This window comes from Leucoraja erinacea, chromosome 3 (assembly GCF_028641065.1).
Source record: "Leucoraja erinacea ecotype New England chromosome 3, Leri_hhj_1, whole genome shotgun sequence".
In the NCBI taxonomy this organism is placed as follows: Eukaryota; Metazoa; Chordata; class Chondrichthyes; order Rajiformes; family Rajidae; genus Leucoraja; species Leucoraja erinaceus.
Window position 1 is genome coordinate 33,098,880 of NC_073379.1, and position 13,188 is coordinate 33,112,067.

At 43.0% G+C, this 13,188-nt stretch overlaps 1 protein-coding gene across 2 annotated transcripts in view; it reads left to right on the forward strand.

The window, feature by feature from the left end:
• The window catches only part of lingo2 (leucine rich repeat and Ig domain containing 2), a 600,622-nt gene that overhangs the window by 267,169 nt on the left and 320,265 nt on the right, over positions 1–13,188 (forward strand). Inside the window, exon 2 of one of the 2 annotated variants that reach the window (XM_055632401.1) lies at positions 3,558–3,629. The gene's annotated coding sequence lies outside the window, so the exon portion shown is untranslated. Of the gene's footprint in view, positions 1–3,348; positions 3,630–13,188 lie in introns of those variants that run through there. The other variant, XM_055632402.1, reaches the window with a different exon arrangement.

The window sequence follows — 13,188 nt, forward strand, 5'->3', positions numbered from 1 at the left end:
ATCACTCTTGAAACAGCTGTGCATGACTCCTGGATTTCTCATGGTGGACTACAGAGTACCCAGATTATCCAGGCGTATACAATCATACCAACGGATGTGAAACCTTGGCACAAGACCATCAGGCGTATTCTATTAGCAAAAGGGAATAAAGAGGTGTAGAAGACCAATTCTTATGGACACTTTCAGACATTTTAAAATTGCAATAAATAACAATTTCTAAAATATTACTGCAAGCAATTTGAGTCAGTCCATGCTTTATCCCTTCTCCTGAGGGTCATGATTCATACTCTGTAGGTGTTTTCATGGACTGGTTATTGCCAGCTTTTCCCAATGTGTGGAGCATGAGATTGCTTTGAATAATGAATGTCCATGAAGAATGTGTGAAGCACTGGGTATGCCAACCAGATACTAAGATAGTCTTAACCACATCAGATTCATTTACCTAAAGTTCATTAGTGATCATTGATCAAGTTGGGCTCTCACCACAGTTCAGTGTATGGACAGCCTAATACTGGCTTTTTATTCCAAATGTATTCAATTAATTGCATTTCAAAGAGTGAGGGGCAAATTAATTGAAACATAAGAACATGTGTGGTCTTAATCGAGCAGCCGTGCGGAATACGTTTACTGCGGGACAATCAAGAACTAGGGATTGCTGTTGAACAGTTTGGGCTTGCGCATCTGAGAGAGAAAGAATACACGTTCTGGTCAAAATAACAACATGCTGAAGCATCAGAGCATCTGTGGAGAGAACAGACAATGATTTGGGTCAGGTCCCTTCTTCAAACTGGGTAGAGGGTAAGATCATAAGTGATAGGAGCAGAATTAGGCCATTTGGCCCATCAAGTCTACTCCAACATTCAATCATGGCTGATCTATCTCCCCCCCCACCCCACCTCTAACCCCATTCTCCTGCCTTCTCCCCATAACCTCTGACACCCGGACTGACCAACTGCTGGAAAGGGATATGGGTGGAAAGTTGGAAATCCTTTCCTCAAGGGGCGGTGGAAGCAGTCTTTGAATATTTTTAAACAGAAGTTGATATATTCCAGAAAGGTAAGGGAAAAAAAGATAATTAGAGTTTAATTGGGACGTGGAGCAGAGGTTACAGATGGCATGCTATGACCTTATTAAATGATTGAGGAGGCTTGAAAAACCAAGCAGCCTCCACCTACTTGTAGTTCACTGATTGTCATGGTTGGATTTGACTTCAGTCTCTGTATTAGAATGCCAGTAATGCTGCCATAACTCTTTTAGTTTTGTTTAAACTAAAAAAGTGGTCGGCCACGGTGGCGCAGTGGTAGAGTTGCTGCGCTTGCAGTGCCGGAGACTGGGGTTCGATCCCGACTACGGGCGCTGTCTGTATGGAGTTTGTACGTTCTCCCCGTGACAGCATGGGTTTTCTCTGAAATCTTTGTTCCTCACACACTCCAAAGACGTCCAGGTACCTGTATGTAGGTTAATTGGCTTGGTGTATATGTAAATTGTCCCTAGCGTGTGTAGGATTGTGGTAACGTGCTGGGACTGCTGGTCTGTGTGGACTCGGTGGGCTGAAGGGCCTGTTTTAACTAAATTAACTAAACTCTTCCCCAATATGGAACCCAAAATGGCTCACTGGTGAAGGCAGTGTTGAGTGGTCTATCAGTAACTACGTTTTTAAGTAGAGAGCTTTCAACATCATTGCTTAACACTTCAGAAAAATTGTATTAAAAATAAAACTGTTTTATATGACATCCATCTGGAACATTTCAAAATAATATGGAGAGAAGAGAATGGCCAAAAGCAAGTAGCTTGAGCACAAAAAAAAAGCATAAATCATTTTTGGACTTCTTTGTAAATCAGTGCCGAGATTAGAACAGGAGGAACAAAGCTGTTTCTCTGATTCTTTGTTTTATATATATATACTGTCAAGTTTTGGAAATGGTTTCATTTTGTTTGGTTCCCTTCCATTACCTTCAGGGGGCATTGCAGATGTTCATAGCCACTGCACTCTCCAGATAATTTACTAAATCAACGAACAATGGGCCAATGGGCCGGAGTTGATAGCTGACTCCTCAGAGTCACAGAAAGCTGGAGTAACTCAGCAGGTCAGGTAGCATCTCTGAAGAAAAGGAATAGATGACATTTCGGTTGAGATCCTTCTTCAGACATCTCTTCTTGACCTGGAATGTCACCTATTCCTTTACTCCAGAGATGCTGTCTGACCCGCTGAGTTACTTCAGCTTTTTGTGCCTATCTAAATGAAATGGTGGACAGGTAGAAGAGGGACATGGAACATAAAACGTCACAGTGATCTAGCTGACCAAAAGGCCTGGTTCAGCGCTATAGCTTCGACATTCTGGGTGAAGAAAGATCCATTAGATTACTAACAGTATTGATTCAACACCTTCCTCTCTCTTTACAGTCTGTATCTCACAACATGTCACACTCTTGCAATGAATGCACCTACAATAAATTCTTCAGCCAATGTTGCTGCCACATTTTATAAAGGAGCTAATAACCTGCACATAGAAAATTGACGAGGAACAATTCAATAGATTGACAAACTTTTTTTTCTTAGCAAGCTCAAAGTCTGAACTAGGAACCGTTTGATTAGAAGATATTATTCCTGACAATGTTTCCAACACCAAGAGGAGGGGTTGCTTGCATGAATAAAGAGCTTACTATTAGGGAGTATCTAATGTTATTTGAATGATAACCATAGCAACACTGTCAATATACAAAATGGTACTGTATTTTTACCCCATCCGTTAACAAATGTCTCAGATACACAAGGCAGTTGGTTGGATCACAGTCAACATTTTATATATTTAAATCAGCAGCTGCTGCTCTGATTGTTGCTATGGCAACTATTAACCCCAGAAGGAAACATGCCACAAAATTCAAACATATATTGTTTTTAAAACTTCTCGGACACCGGAAAGGTATCAATGCAGTGTTTTGGAGCAGTTCCCCACCCCACAACCCCAACATCTACATACAATGATAGCTTTGCATGTGAAATTTTTAGGTGACTGGGATTCTAACTGATCCAGAAAGCACTTTGCAGGAAGATTTGTCCAATATCATTTTCTATCCTTAATACCTTCCTCCTGTCTCTGTCTCTCTCTCTTTAGTCTGCTAAGGTTAGCTTTAACACACTTCTGTTAATCTGATTGACAGTAAACATTCAAATGCTAAATGGATTCTCAATCAAAAGCGACACATAGTCTAATCTCATGGTTCCATGTACAAGCTGAAAGCAGCCAACCACACAAAGGGCAGAATAAATAAAACAGTAGACACCATGTGTTGTAGGGGAAATATCTAGATCTCAAATTCAAGAAATGGATTAGAAAAGCAGAGTCTAACTGGTCGTAATTTAACAAGTGTAAACCCACGCCAGGCAGTTCTTAGATGCTGGCGAGTCTCTTGCAGAGGAGGATGTCAGATAAAAAGTGAGCACAGTGCTTTAAAGAAAGTAGAAATCTTGCCCATCAAAAACATGCCGATGACTGTGGAAGAGACTAATTGCATTATATCAGCACAAGATTTACTCTTAAACATTCTGGTTGCAGCTGATCGAAGATGGTCCTCATTCTGAGAGTACAGAACATCAAATGATTCAAGAATGATCTCGATTTGCTGTGGTATGTATCTGCATTCTGTTTCATTTTGCTGCATTGTACATATTATGTTAACTCTTTTTGTATGTTTTTAATGTCCAATTACAACCACATAATTATCTTCTCTATCTGAAACAGTGCCCATACTTAGTTTGTCAAATAACTTAATGTTGCATATATTTTCAGGCAATCACTTAAGATCCCTGTTTGTTCCATGGGTAATATGTCATTCAGTCAAAGAGGTAAAAAAATCCAATATTTGACTTCTCCATGTGTTGAGTTAACTAAACTGACTGAGGGAAACTGTTGTTAGACCTGATTAACTGACTAGCATGAGGAGAAGGCCAAGGATGGGGAAAACATTGAGGCCATGGGGAAAACATTATATCAGCTGATATATCTGTTCCTGACATCTATCCAGTAAAGCTCGCATGGAAATATATTGTATACAAAATCAAATGGTCAGTTCATCTCCACATAAAAGGCTTTCATGAGCGAACTGTTCTTCTATCTGGCCTTTTCTGTGAAAATGGTATGTTAGGCAAATAAGCAAATATTCCTCTTGCAATGGGAAGAAGTGCAGTCCACAGGAGATGGCTGGAGCTTTGAGTATTTGATGTTATGCTAGCAAGGCAGCTTCAATGAGTTGCTGATAAATAGGCTAAATTACCATCAATGGTTGGAGCTGTTAACCACTTCATTCAGCAATCATGTCAATTTACAACAAATTGATTCAGTTCTTGCTGTCTCTTAAACAATATGTCTTTCGACCAAGGTTCCTACATGATATCAAATGTTCTCACTTAAGCACCTTAGCAGGAGAAATAAGAAAAGTTCAGTCATTTTTTTGTGAATTTGCCTTACTTTGTTGATTTAATTTCCAAAACCCTTCATTTCACTTCGGAGTCACATGAGTGACTACGTGAAGAACCCCGCCAGGACGCATGCATGTCATATCGATTTCATGGTTGCGAAACGACAGGTGGGGTGGAGCGTTCCCCCGCAGCGGTAAGTTTGAAACCGCGACCTGTAGGTAAGTGATTTACTCTGTGGTAGTGTTTGGCCCCGCGCTGTTTTTACACAAGGGGGGGGGGGGGGGGGGGAGTTGGACAAAATAGTGTCCACAAGTGCTGCGAGTGAAGCTGGCTGGGGAGGACCGCGAAGTTGCGGGAGGCAGCAGCAGCTGAAGGCACAATCCCCGTAAGTGGGGTCCGCTGTGCCGACTTTTGGTCCTGCGCCGGCCAGAACTCCACGGCCGGGCGGGAGACTATTCAGAATGGGGCCGTCGACTTTGACAAGTCTAAACAGCAGGAGGCGGGGTGGAACGACGTTCCCCCGTAGCGACAGTTTAAACCTGGACCTGCAGGTAAGTAAAACTGCGGTCTTTATTCTCCCCATACTGTTTCACAGGTGGGGGAAACATGGAGAGCTGTGCAAATGACGGCAGGCGGCACAGGATTCACCCGTAAGGGAACAGCTGTGCCCCACTTTGCTCCTGCACCGGCCAGATTAAACACCATGGCTGGGCAGGAGACTATACGGAACGGAGCCGTTGGCTTTGACAAGTCAAAACGGCAGGAGGAGGGGTGGAAGGACGTTCCCCCTTAACGGCAAGTTTTAAGCCTGGACCTGCAGGTATGTGATACTGCGGTCTTTATTGTTCCCATACTGTTCTACAGGTGGGGGAAACATGCACAAGGCAAAGAAGTCGACCAGAGCTGCGACAAAGCTGGCGGGGGAAGACCGCAGAGTTGCGGACGCCAGCAGCGGCCGGCCGCACAGGAATCACCGGTAAGGGAACAGCTGTGCCCGTCTTCGCCCCCTCACTGGCCAGATTAAACACTGCATCTGGGCGGGAAGGCAAGAAGAAAACCAAAAGAGTCAAGGACTGATGAGTCCGACTTTGGGCGGCCAGCGACCGTGAGCGCTGGAGCCGGTTGGAGCGGCTTTTGGAGCTGAGCTCCAACATGACAGGCTCCGGGAGATGGAGTCTAGTCACTGTGGGCACTATATAAAACCCACAGCAGCACCTCTTGTAGGGCTGCACAGTGCATCTCCCTCGTCAGAGGGGAGTACTGGGGGGTCAATTCTGGGCTGACCCTGAAGAGGGGTTTTGACGAACAAAACTACAAGTGTGCAGGGGGTGCAGGAAGGCAAAATCTACTGGTCATGGTGTCCAAATACATACAGCCAGACCACGATGGACACCACTGCAAAAATACTTGGGACCAGGAAACTGCGCATCCCTGAATGTTCCAGTCGTGGAAATAGCATCTGGAAACATGTCGGAGCAGGACTTAGGAAAGCCCTGGGGCTCATAAAGGCGACAACATTAAGGATCTCCTACAGCCAAAGACAGCACCCTTATGCACCCACCAGCAGAACAAGAGAAGCTGGTGAAAGCTCAAAGGCCGGGCATACAGGACAGCGGTCTTTTAGACCATAGCCCAGACCGGCCTTTCTGGAAGATGCGCAAACCCCCAACCCAAAAACAAACCCAGACACCGGCGCCTCAACCTCCACGAAGACCACACAGAAGAAGCAAACTTCCACTGGTAACAATGGAGGTAGGTGGGTCTGGTCCCTTACAAATTATAGGAAGAGTGGATAATACACACATTGGTGGGAGATTACACTCTTTTGGATACATGGTGTATATTAACTACAGACACTTATATCCTAAGCAGTATCCAGGGATATACCATTGAATTGTGCAAAAGGGGTAATGGGTTAACCCAACACGATTGGCTGGAATTTGTGTCTTATATCTTTACCAAAAACAAAATAGATGGTGACAGTCGCATCATCATCGAATTGACCAAATTGAATACATTGTACTATATATTCAGTACAAAATTGGAACCTGGTAACTGCTTAAGGACTGATTTCCAAAGGCTACTCCATGGCTAGCATCGACCTAAAAGATGCTTACTATTCAGTGCCTACACGGACTGATCACAAACGTTATTTTTTTTAAATTCAACTGGATGGGGCAGCTCTGGCAGTATAGAGCTCTACCAAATACATAATCATACGATCATACTAATTGTGGGCATAACTTTGGAGTTGGCCTAACTAGCTGTAACAGCCACCATACAATTGGGTGAAAACTGGGGTTATCATCCATCCAGTTAAATCTAAACTAACACCTACCAACATAATGGATTATTTGGGGTTCACTATTGACAGCTCACATGTCGGTGAATTTACCAAAGGACAAGGCTACAGTCTTAACTGAGGCCTGCAACAACCCCACTGACATCAGTGAACCGTTTAACAGACTGGTAGCAAGTATAATTGGCATATAGTGTCTGCCTTTCCAGCCACACAATTTGGACCTTTGTATTACCAAAAATCTACAAAGGGCAAAAATACAAGCACTCAAAGTTAATACTGGTCATTTTGACAGACCAATAAGCCACAAATCAAAGCTTATGTAATTAAAATGGTGGAGGGATAACATTCGGCATTGTTCCAACCCTATCGTTATCAGCAAACCCTTAGGGGTGCTACAAACTGATGCCAGAGCGCTTGGTTGGGGCACTACCAATTTCCATCTCCATCTGTGGAGGTAGATGAAAGGCACAGGAGGCATCATTATCACAGACACTGGGCATAAACTACCTGGAAATGTGGGGTGCGCTCTATGGCCTAAAGTCATACTGCTCTGGGATAAATCACCAGCATGTCAGACTACAGAGTGACAAACTGACTAATACAATTTGGTAAGGGTGTATCCAGAGAAATATTGGAATATCAGCTACTTACCTACCAGGTAACCCAAAATTCAGAGACAAACATCAGGTCACGCAAATTCAATAAAATAAGACTTAATCACCAGTTACCAAACTGTGTTTCTTGGGAACCAGACCCTGGGACAGCAGGGACAGATGCTTTTCACTGCATTGAGGGGGCAATTGTTTATCTATGCATTCTCTCCTTTTCTGCATCATCAGTCGGGTATTACGAAAAATACAACAAGACTCAGCGTCTGTTAATTGGTAATGCCGATTGGCCTACTTAACCATGGTTCCCTGTGATACTCAACATGGGTTTTAACGATGCATCACCATCCTGAAACAACCAGATTATTGGTTCATCCCGTAACAGGGGAACCCATCCATGTCAAAAACAACAAACCTATCTATTTGTAGAGTCTAAAGAAACCTCTACTGCAACTGGGACTAGCGGACCGAACATTGAACATTATCTCAGCGGGCCACAGACAGTCCACCAAAAACTATATCTGGTATACATCAGGAAATGGGAGATATATTGTCACAGAAACAACATCACCTACAGTTTGATGAACATAACGTCTGTTCTCGAATTCCTGGTAGGCCTCCATTATGATGAGGGGCTCAGTTACAGTGCCATTAACTGCGCCAGAAGTGCCCTTTCAACATATCTATGGCGAGGATCAGAGCGTCATTCTGTTGGGACTCACCCCTGGTAACCAAACTTATGAGGGGAATATTTAATATCAATCCCCCAAGAACCAGGTACTCTCTAAATGAGATATGAGTATTGCCCTAACGTTGCTACAGAATTGGTCTCCAGCAACAGCTCTGTCCCTGCAAAGACTGATGCACAAAACAGTCATGCTGATGGCTTTGGTCACGGCACTAAGGGTACAGTTGTACATAAGTTAAGGCTGGACGATATGACTTCTTCAATAGGAATATAACGTTTCATATTACGAATTAGTCGAACAGAACAGACCGGGATCATCAGGCCTCAAAATAGTATTTAGGGATTACCCTACAGATATTGTCTCTGTATAATAAGACAATTATTGTTCTATATGGAGAACACCAAAAACATCTGAGGCTATGAGATGGCACTACTAATCAGCCACAAACAAACCCACAAAAAAATGTCGGTTCAACCTATTTCCAGATGGCTGAAACAGGTTTTAACAACAGCTGGGGTGGATACTAACATATTCAAATCGTATTCCACCAGGGCTGCAACTACATCGGCAGCTATGCAGTTGGATGTACCAATGAACCAAATCCTCGAGACAGCAGGATGGATCAGGGTAAAATGTTCCAACTATTCTACCACAAACCAGTAGTTAAACTGGAACTTTGCAGAGCCAATTTTAAGTTCTGTAATATAATTTCACCCCATAAATAGCGGCTATAATTTGTTGTTAACAATTTATCATGGATTTCAATGTTGGATTCATGTCTAAACATGTTAACACAATTCCTCCCACAGTCAATTAAGGCAGATGTGATGCATGGACTTGTCTCCACGGCATGAAATCACAGAGCTTTGAAATCTTCACGTAGTCACTCACGTGACTCCGAAGTAAAATAGTAAGATTAAATGAGAACTTACCAGTTCGAAGTTTGATCATTATTTTATGAGGAGTACGTTGAGGGAATACGTGCCCTCCGCTCCCACTCTTGATCATATACTCAACTGGTATTTTCTTCTCTAATCTTACTATGTTCAGTCATTACAGTTATCTGTGATTTCACACCGCTGCTTTGAAGAATGACACGCATGCGTCCTGGCGGGGTTCTTCACGTATTCCCTCAATGTACTCCTCATAAAATAATGATCAAACTTCAAACTGGTATGTTCTCGTTTAATCTTGCTATTTATCCTTCTTCTAGTTGTCTGAATTTCTGGAATTTATTGTTACTGCACAATCAATATTGCGCCAGTGTTCTATCAACTTTCCTCAAAGAAAACAGAGGCAATTCAAAGAGTCCTAAAATGATTACTGCACAGAGCACCCAGATGTAGTTTGAACACCGTCTAATTTATGTAGGACGGGTTTAATCATCTACTACAGATCTCATGACACCTTTTATTAAGCTAATGATATGAGTTAGAAATGGAAGAATAATGCCAAAGGTCTTGAATGTTGTTTGAGAAACAATATCTTTCTTATGCTGTTTTGTATTTGTGACTTTTTATGAATCTTTCAGGACATTATTAATGATCGATAATATGTGTCTGTTTTTGCTCGTTCAATGTCTTCTCATATTACACCACCCATAGTACCCCACCCACCACCGTTCTTAGGTGAGTCCCCTCTCCCCAGGGCTTGAAGTTTGTTTTGAGCTGACAGTTTATTAGGCAATTTTGGGTGAGATTGATGTAAAAGTAAAATGCACAATATGTTCCCATTTTTTTGAATATCGACAGATCAATCATGCAGTACTTAAGCCATAAAAGATATTAAGGTTCATACCTGGAAGTTTAAAACCAATATTGCATAATTATTAATTAAAAAAATATATGCATGTGAGTGTGTGGGATATAAAGTTCTTGGAAATATTTCATTGGTTTTCTAATGGGCCTGTCCCACTTCGGTGACTTTTTTAGGCGAATGCAGGAGACTCTCCGCTCACCAAATGGTCGCCACGTGTTTACTGGTGGTCTCTGGTGAGTCTCCTTCATGGTCACGAGCAGTTCCCGCATTCTGGGAACTAGTCGCAGCCTCATTATGGTCACCGCAAAATTTTCAACATGTTGAAACATTTTCTGCGACCAAAAATTGGTCGCCATGGAATTAATCGATAATCCTGCAATCATAGGTGCAGTTGTAGTGGGGTTGCCATGTAGTTGTATGTAGTCGAGTTAGTCGTAGGTAGTTTTAGTTAATCACCTTTGCTGACCAGTCATTTTCAATGGCTCATTGAGGAAAAAAAACATAAGCAGTAGTTTTCAGGACCAAGGATAACCGACCGGCAATGGTAAATGTCCGCCGAACTGCACAGCCGTGTATCTCTGGCTTATAAAAAGTTGTCTGGCTTCTTAAAAGTTGTCTCCACTCCTTCTCCCCCCTTTCCCCCTCTCTTTTAAAGACTTACCGTACACTGTGCTAGCCGTCTTAATTAGAGCGCTAACCTTCCTGTTCATCGCGGTGTGTGTCTGTATCACCTTGGCTTTGCACCATGTGAATTTCAGACAGCGCTCGCTCCGCTTGCACTTGCCCCACCTTTGCGATGTGTGTGTGTGTGTGTGTTATACTCTGACAGTCGCTGTTCCAGTTCCCAGTTTTTCAGGTGACTGCCAGCAATTTGACAGTCGCCGGCAGTCCGCTGAAAAATCGCCAAAGTGAGACAGGCCTGTAACTCTCTTTGACTTGATAAACGCTAAGACACAGATATGTGGTTGATGTCTCATATTGCTCACATCGAAACACTGATCCATCCAATGTTTTCACTGCATCTTTAAGGGAGAATGGATAAACTGCAACTAATTAAGGAGAATGTTTGGCACATGTTAATGACAGTCTAAGCAAGAGCTTAGAATAGTAAAACTTGAGCATAGAAGCAAACACAAGTCTAACTTGGCCCTGAATTCTAGGAAGAACTCAAAGCATCACATTAACAACTGTGATAATGTAGTGAGATAAATGTTGTAGGTTTATAAACATCTCTTTCCAATAATGTTACAAGTTTGTATTACATTACATGAACATAAGAGGATTTATCACAATAATAGGCAGTACAGTGCATTAAAAATATAATTTGTAATTGAAATAATGGTAAATCCAATGACAATACCTATTATTCACGTTTCAATAATACTGCAACTTCAGATGAGGCCAAGCGGAAATCTGAAAGTAATTGTTGAAGATGTACTGTATCTCTGTTAACTTAATTAAAATGTCATTTTACATTCTCTCTTGCCATCAAAATGCATTGAGCAGAATGAAGTACAGTAAACATAGACAAAATCACCATAACAAACAAAACTGCTGATTTATAAGTACCTTATTAACAAAATTAGGAATAGGAATAGGAATAGGAATACTTTATTGTCACATGTGACTAGGCACAATTAGATTACATACACAATGTATACAAATAGCGGCCACCTACGGCTCTGACAAAACTACAAAGCATGCTGGCTCCTCCTTTTGTCCCCCCCCCCCCCCCCCCCTCCAACAGTTCCCCCCACGCCAGCTCCCCATTGTCCTTTGCCCCCCCCCCCCCATTGTCCATTGTTCTCCCCCCTCCTCCCTCACAGCGGTCCCCCCTGCTGGGTCCTCCATTGTTCTTCCCCTCCCCCCTTACATAGAAACATAGAAAAAAAGGTGCAGGAGGAGGCCATTCGGCCCTTTGAACCAGCACCGCCATTCATTGCAATCATGGCTGATCGTCCCCAATCAATAATCCATGCCTGCCTTCTCCCCATATCTCTTGATTCCACTAGCCCCTAGAGCTCTATCTAACTCTCTCTTAAATCCTTCCAGTGATTTAGCCTCCACTGCCCTCTGTGGCAGGGAATTACACAAATTCACAACTCTTATGGGTGAAAATGTTTTTTCTCACATCAGTCTTAAATGGCCTCCCCTTTATTCTAAGACTGTGGCCCCTGGTTCTGGACTAGCCCAACATTGGGTACATTTTTCCTGCATCTAGCTTGTCCAGACTGGAAAAATGCTGAAAAGCAGGACTTCCAGGGTGTTTATCTTCGGTTTGCATCCAGCTCCTCGTGCTGGTGAGAGCAGGAACAGGGAGATACAGGACCTGAATGTGTGGCTGAGGAACTGGTGCAGGGGGAAGGGATTTAGATCCTTAGACTGGGATTTGTTTTGGAGTAAGGGGGAACTGTACAAAAAGGACAGATTGCACCATAACAGGTGGGGGACCAGCATTCTGGTAGGTAGGTTTGCCACTGCTACACGGGTGGTTTTAAACTAAATGAGGGGGGGGGTGGGGGTGGTTGTCAAATGGGATAGTCAAGGACGGAGTTAAAGGGAAAGAGAGTAAAGGGGTAGTTAATGACCCCAGAAAGGACGGGAAAGAAAGCTCACAAAGGAATAGGAGAGTATGGCCAAGTGTAATAAGGATCGATGTGAAAGGTGAGATGCGTAAGGAATTAAAAGTATTGTATACGAATGCGCAAAGTATAAGAAGTAAAGTAGATGAGCTTGAGGCTCAGTTAGAGGTTGGTAGATATGACATTGTGTGGATTACTGAGACGTGGCTGCAGGAGGATCGGGCCTGGGAACTTAATATTCAGGGTTATACATCCTATAGAGAGGACAGGCAGGTGGGAAGAGGAGGTGGGGTAGCTCTGCTGGTGAGGGATGGAATTCAGTCCCTTGCGAAGGAAGACATAAGGAACGAAGAGGTAGAGTCACTGTGGATTGAGTTGAGGAATTGTAAAGGCAAGAAGACACTAATTGGTGTCATCTACAGACCCCCAAATAGTAGCCCGGATGTAGGGTGTAGGTTGCAGCAGGAGTTGAAACTGGCATCTAACAAAAGTAATGCCACTGTGGTGATGGGGGATTTCAATATGCAGGTAGACTGGGAAAATCAGGTTGGTTCAGGACCCCAAGAAAGAGAGTTTGTAGAGTGCCTCCTAGATGGATTCTTAGAGCAGCTTGTATACAAAGGTACAAAGGACATTTATTATCACATACACCAATTGGTGTAGTGAAATTTGACTTGCCATGCAGCACACAGATAAAGATAAGACACAACATTAAAGAATTTACCAATAAACATAAACACATCCCCCAACAATGGTTCCCACTGTGAGGGAAGGCACAAAGTCCAGTCCCCCAACCCCATGTCCACCCAGAGTCGGACCTATTGAGGCC